This window comes from Hermetia illucens, chromosome 1, assembly GCF_905115235.1.
Source record: "Hermetia illucens chromosome 1, iHerIll2.2.curated.20191125, whole genome shotgun sequence".
NCBI lineage: Eukaryota > Metazoa > Arthropoda > Insecta > Diptera > Stratiomyidae > Hermetia > Hermetia illucens.
The window spans coordinates 37,500,493-37,513,167 of NC_051849.1; the positions used below are offsets into that span (position 1 = coordinate 37,500,493).

At 43.0% G+C, this 12,675-nt stretch overlaps 1 protein-coding gene across 1 annotated transcript in view; it reads right to left on the reverse strand.

The window, feature by feature from the left end:
• The window catches only part of LOC119647077, a 160,654-nt gene that overhangs the window by 74,164 nt on the left and 73,815 nt on the right, over window positions 1–12,675 (reverse strand). The window lies entirely within an intron of this gene.

The following is a 12,675-nucleotide window of genomic DNA, read 5'->3' on the forward strand; positions in this document are numbered from 1 at the left end:
CAGCTTGAATAGAAGTTATTATGACTGATTTGTTACAATAGCCACATGTGTGTAGTTGGGTACTAGGAAGTGTTTATGTGAAAAGATTTTTTCCATTCTTGAACATACAATCCTGCCTTTAATTAAGGTCAATCTGTGTATTATGCTGGTTTTTAAGGAGGAGGCAACGATTAACAAAATTGCAGGGAAACAGTTTAATTTTCGTGAAATGGATTAATGATTTACGTTTTTACTAGGAACGTAATCTTCTAGATAGGGGTTAGATTATTCTGATGCATCCTTATGAACTGTTTATTATCAAGCAAGCGAGCCTTATGTATCATTCATCATCATCATCCGCGGCGCAACCGGTATCCGGTGTAGGCCTGCCTTAATAAGGAACTCCAGACACCCCGGTTTTGCGTCGAGGTCCAGCAATTTGATATCCCTAAAAGGTGTCTGGCGTTCTGGCGTACGCCATCCCTCCATCTCAGGGTCTGCCTCGTCTTCTTTTTCCCTGGAACGCCCTCATCCATACGAATTAAGTGACCCACCCACCGCAACCTGTTGAGCTGGATTTCATCGTGGTATCGCTCATAGATTTCATCGTTATGTAGGTTACGGAATTGTCCATCCTCATGTAGGGGGCCAAAAATTGTTCGGAGGGTTCTTCTCTCGAACGCGACCAAGAATTCGCAGTTTTTTTGCTAAGAACCCAGGTCTCCGAGGAATACACAAGAACTGGCAAGATCATAGTCTTGTACAGTAAGAGCTTTTACCCTATGGTGAGACCTTTCGAACGGAACAGTTTTTGTAAGCTGAAATAGGCTCTGTTGGCAGCCAACAACCGTGCGCGGATTTCATCGTCATAACTGTTATCGGTTGTGATTTTCGACCCCAGATGGGAGAAATTTTCAACGGTCTCAAAGTTGTAGTCTCCTATCTTCATTATTTTTATTGTAACCAGTGCGATTCGATGTTGTTCGTTCTTTGATTTTTGCCGCTGACATTGCGACCATACTTTGTCTTGCCATCATTAATTTGCAGCCCAAGATCTCGCGCCGCCTGCTCGATTTGGATGAAGGTAGATTGTACATTTCGGATTGTTCTTCCCATGATGTCAATATCGTCAGCGTAGGCTAGTAGTTGGGTGGACTTAAAGAGGATGGTGCCTCTCGCATTGACATCTGTATCGCGAATTATTTTTTCCAGGGTCCAGGTTAAAGAGGACGTATGATAGGGGATTCCCTTGTCATAGACCATTGTTGATATTGAATGGTCTCGAGAGTGATCCTGCTGCTTTTATCTGGCCTTGCACATTGGTCAGGGTCAGCCTAGTCAGTCTTATCGATTTCATCGGGATACCGAATTCTCTCATGGCCGTGTAGTGTTTTACTGTGGCTATGCTGTCATAGGAGGCTTTAAAGATGATTCAACTGATGGTCATATTCCAACAGTTTTTCATCGCTTGCCGCAGAGAGAAAATCTGATCTGTTGCGGGTTTGCTTGAAGTGAAGCCTCTTTGGTTTGGGTCAATGATATTCTCGGTGTATGGGGCTATTCGGCCTAGCAAAATAGCGAAGAATATCTTATAGATGGTACTCAGCAACGTGATACCGCTATAATTGCGGCACTGCGTGATATTCCCTTTTTATGTATAGGACAATTCGGCTGAAATTCCATCGGCTCCTGGCGGCTTACCGTTTTCAAGCACGGACTGTGATTATATAACATTGGCGACCTTCTGGCGGTCGGTTGTAATGCAAAAACATGCTATGAAATTGCTCCTATTACTGAACACTTTGTAGGGAATTCTCTTCAAAATCATACTGATAAATTAACAGAGACAAGGTGGGGTCGTGTACATTCTAAGGTGTTCGTAGGTGAAGGACTGAAGTATGCTTACATGTAAGGCTTCCATAATTTTTTTAAACGATTCTTAAAATTACCCGGGTCACATAGATTATAATGTTTCCCATAGCTAATAGTTGACTGGGAAAGGTTAACAATATGGTAATAAAAAGTTTATACAAGAGTTAACCTACAGATACGCCAACATTTAAACTTTGCTTGAGCAAGAATCGACAAGCATCCTAGGAACATCCCGAGAGTTGAGTTTCAAGTTCTCGTCCGTTGCTAAGAGATTCGGAACATAAATGTCTCCAAGAACGATTACCAATTTAGATAGTACAGAAATTGTTACTTTCAGGAAAATCTCGAACTGGATGGAAACCCATGTCGTCTGAATAGTCCTTATTAAAGGAATGATTTTCCTGCCCAGACACTTTGCGAAGACGTGCACAACTGATATTAATCGGTTCGATCAATGCAGAACATCCTGCAGAACATATGGCTAAAGAAGGAGTTCAACGGTGACCTCAAATGCAAGCTATGTGAAGGGGGCTCTTCGTCATTAACACATCAACAAACACCTCAAATCCAAAATCTATGTCGGGTCTTTCGCCCTGCCACCCTTTATAGTTCCAAATGTTAGGCAACCACCAATGGCAATCACGCCACCTCGCATTTATGGAACCCAAAATGTTGTACTGTGCTCCGTTAAACGGGATGAGGATATTTGCAATCAGTATGGGGTTGCAACCATCGCGAAGAGGATCTCAGAGAAATACCTTCGATGGTGTGGTCAGGCTTTATAATCATGATTCACCAGCTAAAATTGTCTGAACATTCAAATCTATGAAAAATGACCAAAGCGTTGGATGGTGATTTGAAATATTTTCGACTTGACCCGCTCCAAATTTACGGTCAACCTTATTGCCAAACGGAACGAAAGACAGAAGAAGAAGATCAAATATTGTGAAGTGGATTAGGGTCTGTTTGTATAGACAACAAGCTGGTTGGGAGCATCTTTATAATACTGCTACAGAATTCTTGGCTGGAAGTAGATTAGTGTAAACGGTGTGCGGTGAACAAACCAAACAAAACTGTGCGGGCCGAAATAATCAGGGTACATATGTGTACTTGATGCGATCTTAGATATATAAAACTGTGGAGATTTGATGACATGCTAGATCGGACAAAAAGCTGGGATGAGTGCTAATGATGGGAGGGTTGGCAAAATTGGGATTAGGATTAGTTACCCGTGTAGAAGACTACCCTACCTTGGGGATCGAAAAGCCGATTTTGGGATTGGAGTGTGAGGAGCAGTTGAGGGAACAGATGAGTTCGCAGCAGGTTATCTTCAGCGATCTTGATCTGAATGACCTGGGTAATGGGATGAAATTGGCTCTTGGTGAGGTATCACATGACGGGCTAGGACGACGTCGATGCGGGGGAATTGATAGGAGTTGTACCGGATTTGATTGGAGCTGTATTTGGACCGGTCTTCGTCTTTGAAGGTGTTTGAACAGTGCCTGAGAACTTTGCGCTCTTGGCGCCAGAATTGTTCCATTTGGAATGGGGAAGACCCGAACCAGCAAATAAAGCCGAAAATGAGGAGGGAATCGATAAGTTGTTTATGGCAAAACAATTCAACCTTCTGGGGCGTTGGGATATTGTATTTGATAATTGAGCATAGGGATCTGAAAGCACCGATTGCAATGAGTTACGTGGGACACATGGGAGTTCATGATCACCTCGAGATAAATGACTTTTTTGGCGGTTGGGATGGGGATGCTGTGGATTTTGATGGACATGGTAGAGATTTCCTTTCACAATTTCGTGTTAAGCGGAAGTTTCCATAAAATAGGACGGTTTCACATTTCTTGGGATCTAGTGACAGTTTTTATTTGGAGAAGTATTTGTGAAGCACGTCCAAATAAGGATTCAGGATAGCTTCACCTATCGAGATGTTTTTGGTGGAGGAATAGAGAATCAGGTCGTCCGCATATTGGAGGACTTGGGCGACGACGAACAAGGAGAGGAAGGCGGTAGAAAGGACTGATCTCTATGGGGTGCTAGGAGGATATGAGTAAAGTTCCGGATTGTGTGACTGTATGTGGACTTGGTATTTCCGTCCATGTAGGAAGTTAAGGTTTAGTTTGAAGAGGTGCAGATGAAAGTTTAGGACCCTGAAGAGCTTAAAGGCTAGTCGGTACTGCCAAACGGAGTTGAAAGGCTCCCTTAGATCGAGCAAACAGCCGCTTGTCGGGGGTTTCCGGTTAAGTCCCAAAAGAATGTCCGATTTCAGAATGTAGAGTGCGTGCTCCACCGAGTTTTTGCGTCAGTTGGCGAATTGGAAGTCAGGGATTGAGTTCTTGGCATCACAGTGCTCGTCTATGTACGATTTTATAGTCTGGTCAAAAATTTAGGCAGAGGCAGATAGGATCGAGATAGACATGAAGTTATTGGGATAAAGAACATTCTGACTTTTCTTGGGAATCCAGACAATGGGGACACTTTTCCAATCGGCGAAAAAGAGAGCGTTGTGGAGGCAATAGTTACTGATTGGATGCGTAAGGTGTATTTTTTGAGGACGATGGAAGATATTTAGTCGAATCCGGCGGAGTTTTTATTTTTTGATGCTCGCCGCATATTACACACATATTAAAGCTCATTTGGGGGTCAAGGAGTGGCTGGAAGAAGGACTTTGTGATGGGTTGTCGCGGTAGGAAGATTGGAGGTAGACTCGTTGACCTCGTCTTCAAAACGCTCGTCATGAACATGAAAAGTGCATCGGTGTGTCTGGAGGAAGTGACCTGCGAGGGTGTTCACTTAGGTTAGGGGTAGGTTTTTCTGAGTTCATTATATGTAGCAGGGTTTAGTTCGGAATTAGTGAGGGGGCTGCAGAGGTGGTAGATGTAGAGGGTCAGAACCCTCTCGTGTTGTAATGAGTTTGTGGCATATTCGTTGAAATCCTTTAGTGTATTGGCGAACTGTTAGGTCAATGGTATCGTTGTAGACCTGTTGAAGGAGAGTAGCACATATTGAAATTTGGATTTGAGGGTTGCATTTATACGTTTCCAGTTGGCTTGGAAGTCAGGGATTAAAGGGATAGGTGTGAGGCTCTATCGGGGAGGCGGATGTCGATGATTATGGCATCGTGATCGCTAATGCCTGGGACGGCTTCAAGCAAAGGGAACGTGTTGAGGTTGGTACTGTATGTAGCTTGTTGTTTGACAAAACGTGCAATTTATTAGGAGGTCTGGTTTAGTTGTGGATTAGACTTTAATTAGCGTTAAATTTTTAATGAAAATTTACTGGTAAATTAGCAAAGGTTACAGTAGTCGTCAAGTAATCGGCCTAGAATTAGCGATGAGTTGCAAAGGTTTATCTGTGAAACTGATATTTGAGCAAATATATATTGATACGTGGCTAAACTATTATAGTTTAGTATAATAGGTAACCCGAGGAAAAAAATTCTCAACATAATACGTCGCTTCTGGTCAGTATCGAAAAAAAAAATATAATTTGCCCAGCAGAATACCAAATTACTGGCGAAGTATTGAACTCACTGACCTTCGCTTGGATTGCAGCTAGAAAGAACCGCAACTTAAGCTAGCTATCAAGCGAAGTAAGAGAGAGTGTTTTAACGAATTCTACTTAAGGACATAGTTCTGTGTGGAAGCTGTGATAGAGTTGTTATGAGACGCAAAGACTACCTTTTTTAGCAGATCATGCCGAACAGCCGTCCTGGAAGTTATTGAAACGGGATCTGCGGTTTCGTCCAGGGTAGAGGCCACACATCAGACCCTGCCTCACTTCTGCCCAGGAAGCAGCATGATCGAAGTGCTGGTATTTGCTCCCTTATATTAACTCAAAAACATGACTTGTGTATGAAGTATATTTAGGACAAAGTTGCCGAATAATAAATCAGGCCTAAAGACGGTCGTTACCACCTCTTCCTCATTCGCTCCACCAGTGAGCGAATGGATACTCAAGAGCGGTGGACACTCTCGCCGACGTAGTCTTCAGGCGCTACTTGAAGATCAACTTGGCATTCATCATAGGTTCTAGAAATTTACTGACGAATTTTCAGTTGACTTCGTGACGGTTTCATTTCTATTTCATTTTGTCTTCAAAGTTTTGTTCGAAATCTAATGTAAAGCCTTGTTACCTTCAATTCTTTCACAAATTGCCCGTTGTCCCTCATCGGATATCCCAGGGTTTGAGAAGACGTTCTGTTGTTGTTGTTACCTTCAATTTGTTCGCAAATTGCCCGGTGTCCCTCTTCGGTTATCCGAGGGATTAAGAAGTCGTCCTGTTGTGTTACCTGAGGTACAACTACTTGATGTGACCCCACGAGTCAACTTCATTCCGACTTTGGGGATAGAACGCTATGGGTTCGTATTAACTGCAAGCCACAGCTGTCTTGTTGGCTCTTCCGTACGTCTTCCTTTAGGCTACTTTAGAGATCACAGCATTTTTGTTTCAGCTTTTGGTATTCTGACTCCCGCTGGCACTTTAGCAAAGCTTTCCCTCACACGCAAGCCCATCCCAACGTCGAGATTTCTAGTATTTGATTTTCCTCCTGTAGTGTAAATGCAGTATTGTAGCGTCAAATACTTGAGTTATATGTTGAGACAACAGACCCACTTTTTAAAGTGGCGGCCCCCTTAAGGCCGTGACTTCCGCTAGAGTCATTAAGAATGCCTTCCCCAGAAAAGTGATGGACGGTTTTAACTTGGATACCACATTTGCTATTTCGAAGGTCAAGAAAATTGCTTTTGTGGTTGTTATGAGTGTAGTACTCATTTACGTGCTAACGAGTGATTCACTTGTCAAGATTGGTCTGAACATCGAAGTCGATGGTAAACAATCAAAAGGCAGAACGAAACAACGGTGGCTTGATACGCTGGATGGGGATTTAAAAGCCTCGAGATTGCACCCAGATCAGGCATTCGATAGAGCCAAGCAGCGAAACCGATCAGAACCAGCCGACCCCGCTTGTGAACGGGACAAAGGCTGAAGAAAGAGAAGAAGGCTATTTCTATCACCAACAGAGCACTGAGGCATGCCAGAGCGTCTCCCTCGGAGGGTGGGCATGCATCCAATATTGAGTAGTATGATGCCCTGAACCGCAAAACTTTCAATTAGGATTTAGCTCTTGGCGGTTGTCAGTCTACTTTCCCACTCTAAGGCCGCTGTGCTGAATCCGCCATCAACTATTTTGAGGGTGTGATCTTTAGTGTTCAGTAAAAAACTATCTAACTTCTAACTTCTCCTCATACTGTGCCACTGATTCACTAGGAGAAGCTTCGTAGTTGAAGATGTGGACGTCGCTGATTTTGTCCCTGTAAAAGTGGGTCTCAAAAATACCATTACTTCCTTCCTCTTGCTCATGTAGCATCGCCAGGCTTTCCCCTCACTTAAGTACTGCAGCACGGCTTGCAAATTATCGCAGGCTTGTGCATGGAGTCGTATGAGGAGGTTGGGAAAAGTAACTCACAGAAAGTTTGGAGAAGACAAGATCAAGAGTATGATTTAAGTGATTTCTGAAAAGATTAAATTAGAGGGCGCGAAAGTGTTCACGGATAAAGGAAAAAAAGGAAGGATAGGAGGAGTTATTGGGAAGGGAAAGTCGCCGCAGAGGATGGAATGGTTAGAACTTCTGATAATCTGTCGAAGAATCTTCGTACAGGAAAGGTAGGCTGAGGCACGGAAAATATACATGAGATATGATAAAGAGACGTGCCTTTGATGGAATGACTCGTACGGTGTCATACCCCTAAATGGGAGAGGAGCAGGAAAATATGTTTTCGCCACAGAAAGGAGACTTAACAGTTATCACTGCATATCCGCCGGTTAACTTACCAAGTGCAGTGTAGTCTCTCCCCCAACAAAAGGCAGAGTAACCTGCGAGGAACTTGGATTCTACAAATCTGTCATTCATCCAGGATTCAGTAATGCAGACCCTTTACATTTTGGCAAGAATAGTCTTATATTTGGAAAGTCGTTCAAGGTTGGCGTAGCAGGCCGGCGGAATTCTTTCATAGATTCCTTGTAACCAAAAGGAGGATTAGGCAATGGCGTTGAAGTTGTGTGGATATGTCACTTTAAAGGCGGCTATCACTCGTTGGCTCCATAAGCTTCACATACGAAAGCGGTGACGGAGTTGAATTCACCTAGCTTCTGATGTATGTAGGTGGTGGAATAAGTCAACCTCGACACGAATATTTGTTGCGGTGGTAAGGCAACGTTCAGCAATAGGCCGCTGGAGTGACATGAGTCCGGAATGATGGCAGGTGTAACCTGCGGTTCAGCGGTGGCAAGCGTCGAAGGAGCGCTGGAGGTTCGGGTGACAGGATAATACCGATACAACCCAGTTGGGGTGAAGCAGAACGCAGGTGCTGGGTGACACGTAGTTAATATTTTTCTATGCAGTGCTACGAGTAATTTGGGAAAAGACACTACACAATATTTGCAAGGCCTACAGAAGGACTGCTTTGAAGTAAAGTGTATCCATGATGGGAATCCAGAATTGCAATGAAAAAGTATGGAAATGAATTAATTATTAAGTAAATGGGATCGCTCAAAGAAGGACAGTTAAGTCCTTGAGGGTTTAACGTGAGAATCTGTCTGGACGACTTAATCCCACGGTCTTCTTAAGACACGGATTGATTTTGTGACCACAATCAGAGCCCCGCTGTGACAAGCAACATTGGTACCAGTCTAGACCAAGTGCATGGCTTAGCATTCATACTGGTGGATGCAAGACTTACCTAAAATCAGAGCCCCTTGGTCGCAGCCAGTGTTCTAAAGGCGAAACATGTCCATGGTATATTGCCTCATGACGAGTTTTAATTTGGAGTTCAAGTTTCTCCGAAATTTAACCTCCATGCAACATAGGATTCTTCTGGTGTTTAGGTCACTCTCGTAATAGTTATGAGCTTGTTAGTGCAGGGAAATTTCAAGAGCAAAATACATCGCTATTTACAATAGATTTGGTGATAGTTTCTTATCAAATATGGGATAGTTTGAAAGCTATCTTTTCTTCTCCGGCGGGTATAGGATCAAGCATTTGCTTCATTCAGATGCGCTATATTTAACATGGGTCCGAATGGGCATGTATGCATCTAAGTCCAGCTGTACACTTTGTATAAAAATCAATCTTATATGCATGAATTATGTTTTACGAAGTTCTCATACGCATTTCGTGTCGTTCAGAATTTCTTGAAAAACCCTCCCAGCAATCAATCATTCTTACAAATATTTCACACATGCGCGTCCATTAACCATAACAAACACCAATTTATATAACAATTGAACTAGAAATTGTAAAATAATTACAATTCGAAAAAAATCAGGTATTCCTCCCAACGATACACCTTTTATCCAAACATTTAAGGGCTTTTTTAATGCAACTGTAATTTCACGAAAACATATTCAAGTACAGCGTGGGAATGGGTGCTCTATTTAAATTCGGATTTTTTTCACCATCCTCATTTCGAGTTCTTAAATTGTAAACCGGCTTCACACAGTTAATACCCAAATGAATTTCGTGAAGCACATTTCTGCCTTCTTAATTTCCATCATTACTTACTGAATCAGATGGTAACTTACGGTAATTCACGGCAGTAAGAAGTGATTAAAATTGTTTTTTATGCACATAAACCATAACAAAAGCGGACGGACTGTAAAAAGATTCAGATATGCACACGGTGAGTTCTAAGACCCTCAAGACTTTCTTCTAGTTGAAAAAGTAAATACGTAGATGCAGAGCACTCAATATATTACGGGCAAAGTATAATAAATTTTTGATCTGAACATGACTGACCACTACTGGACGCCAAGATACTTAGTTGCCTTAGGGAAGAGGTGCTCAACCTGATGGGCAGGAATGAATGCGTATCTAATAATCATAGCGTTTGGTGAGCTACCCGTGCTTGACTCGCCCATCGGCGTGAAGATCTGGTTGAAAACCGGCACCTCGTACACTCGGGGAGCATTGTGAGGATCGCCAGAAGAAAGGTTTAGGAATAGTCCAGTAATACGGTGCGCTGTAATTAAGTGCTGTATGATTATAATTGTTCACAGTGGCTGGTCATATTTATTATTATTTCAAGCTGACGTGACCGTTGCTGCAATAGAACATTCTCTGAACTGGCTCCGGAACCATAGATCGCAAAGGTGTTCGAGGCAATTATGAATCATTGCTAATAAGCAACTCTTCCATTTGATTCATATTCATCATGCTCATTTGCAAGTGAAACCAATCGTACCGAGAGAGAGCAGACTTTTGGACCGTTCGTACTTGGTCAGATCTGGTCTAGCGCAGCAGCCAAGAATAAGTGGCTGAAACGCGCATCTAACCATGACCTGAAGATCATCATCTTTACTCAATTAAGATTAAGAATTTGGCGGTAATGATATCTCCATGATACTGGAACGAGTAATACATGAAACATTGTTATTGAAAAAACATTCTGGGGAAATTTCTAAGCACATTAATGCGAAAACCTGTCTGTTAGGGGCTAAAAAACACGCATTTTGTTTACAGTAGTCACATATGCATTTATTGCCGACACAGGCTTGACTCTTCACTCGCTCCAACGGGTCACAACCTATTAAAGTTACTAACAGCCTTTCGTTTATGTCTAGTTTATTTATTACCACATTTCATAATAATGAACCGGAAACGAAGAGTGACTGCGAAAAACTGGATTGAATATTTGGGTTTGTAGGTTGTGCTGGCTTGCAAAATTCCCAGAACATTATTTCGGGTTTGGTATTGTGCTTTGTCGGTTGGTACTCAGATGGGGCTGGAGATAGAGTAAGCCAACTGCTGTGGATTTGCCAAGTTATTCTGGAATTACTTCACAGAAATAGTGTGGTGAGCCCTATTATAATGACATGCCTTACAGTTATCTGGTTTTTCATTTTTTTGAGTATATGACTTTGATGTATGTTGTTTGGCTCGGAAACTAATTTGGTTTCTTAAAAATAAATTGCTATTGTTGTCTGTGGTATACTTTCTTCCAAATATCAAACAAATTTAGCAAATTTTTGCTTCAAATTTCAGGTCTTAGAAGGGAGAAAGAGAGCAACACAAACGAAAGACTTAAGCCAGAAACCCTATTTAAGAAAACCTTCATATATTTGGTATTTGACAACTTATAATCATCAAATTGCTTAATTTTCTTAGAAATTAAATATTCAGAATCTAAATCTGTGGAAGAATGATTGACCTATAAAACCCATGGAATAATTGACCTATGAACTTCCAGTTTCAGCGTATGTTTTAGCCGGTCGTGCCACATGGGGGTGAGCATTGTCATGCACTTTGTCGTGCCTTTCCTCAGAGGCCGTTTTTCCTTCATTAATAATAATCGTTGGCGCAACAATCCAATTGAATCCTTCAGTGCCCGTCAAAAATGTATCAGTTGAGTTCGATATCGTTCGCCTGTAATGTTCTAATTCGGTAGTAAATTATACAAAGTTGGTCCCATGAAATACAATGCATAACCTTGGAGCCGTGAATATTGGGTCAGGCTGTCGATGTGCAAGCACGGAAGGGCAAATTCCATGATTTTCTGCATTTGGGATTATCATAGTGAACCCGTTTTTCGTCCCCAGTCACGGCACGGTGCAGAAATTCTTTCCGTTCTTGCCTTTGAAGCAACTGTTCACAAGCAAAGAAACGCCGTTCAAAGTCCTTTGGCTTCAACTCCACCTAATTTACTGGCTTGAACCGTTCCCATGGCTTTGAGGCGCTTGGAAATGCCTGGCTGAGTCACATGCAATAATTCCGGGTTCTTGGGTTTTTTTTTTGTTTTGGGGTAGGGTAGGTGAATGCATTTGCGCACACAGGGTTGGACTCCCGATTCGGTACGTTGTCGGACTACCAACTAAACACCTCCCCATCGTCAGAGAGCAAGCCTGGAACCGTTTGTTACATTACTTCGGGCTAGTCCCCGAACTCTCCCGTCTTGCGGTGCCTTCAAATCAGGGAATTCCTTTTACCAACTGGAGGGGAGAGGAGGAAGGGAATTGTCAGTTCAAGGAATGCCCTGCCAACCGGCTCCTCCATCGGTCGAGTTCTATCTTCTTAGCAACGAGAAGGGCCCGAACGTAATGGGCAACACGGTTCCACCTGTCAGCAGTCCTCAGCATCTATTCGACAATGTTGTCTGGAGAGAGATCCTGTGTTTAAATAGAGCTGCTGACGAACCCCATCTCACCTTCCACAAGAAAAAAAAGTGTGTTGGGCTTCGTCCATAACTCCATTGCAAAACACACAATCCGGAGAACGCGCCTTTCCAATCTTGTGCAGGTAAGACTGAAAAGTTCCATGCCCACTTAAAAATTGGGTAAGGAAATAGTCAGTCTCACCATGCTTCCGATTCAGCCATGCACCTAAGTTGCCGATGAGCTGCGCAGTCCATCTGCCTCTAGTTTCATTTTGCCAAGAGAGCTGCCACTCGTCTAGAGTGTACTGCCGTTCTTCGCGAGCAACCATCTCCCTTGGCTCATCTCCCTTGCGTTTGTATATGGCCTGACGCTCCCTAGCAAGGAGGGCAACGGGGATCACTCCCGCGATCACCATCACGGCCGGTTCAGGGACAGTGCGGTACACAGACGCCACCCGTAAAGCTCCCCGTCTCTGTACTTGCGCGAGGCATTTACGATATACCTCCTTCTTAAGAGCGCCAGCTCATACCTCTGGGGGTTCTTGGGCTTAGCACAAATCTTCGAAACTCGTAAAATCGTAACTCGTCATCTTCAAATACCTTTCCCCTTTCACCGCCATGCCAGTCTTTGACGTTGAAATCATCATTCTTGAAGCGTTGAAACCAT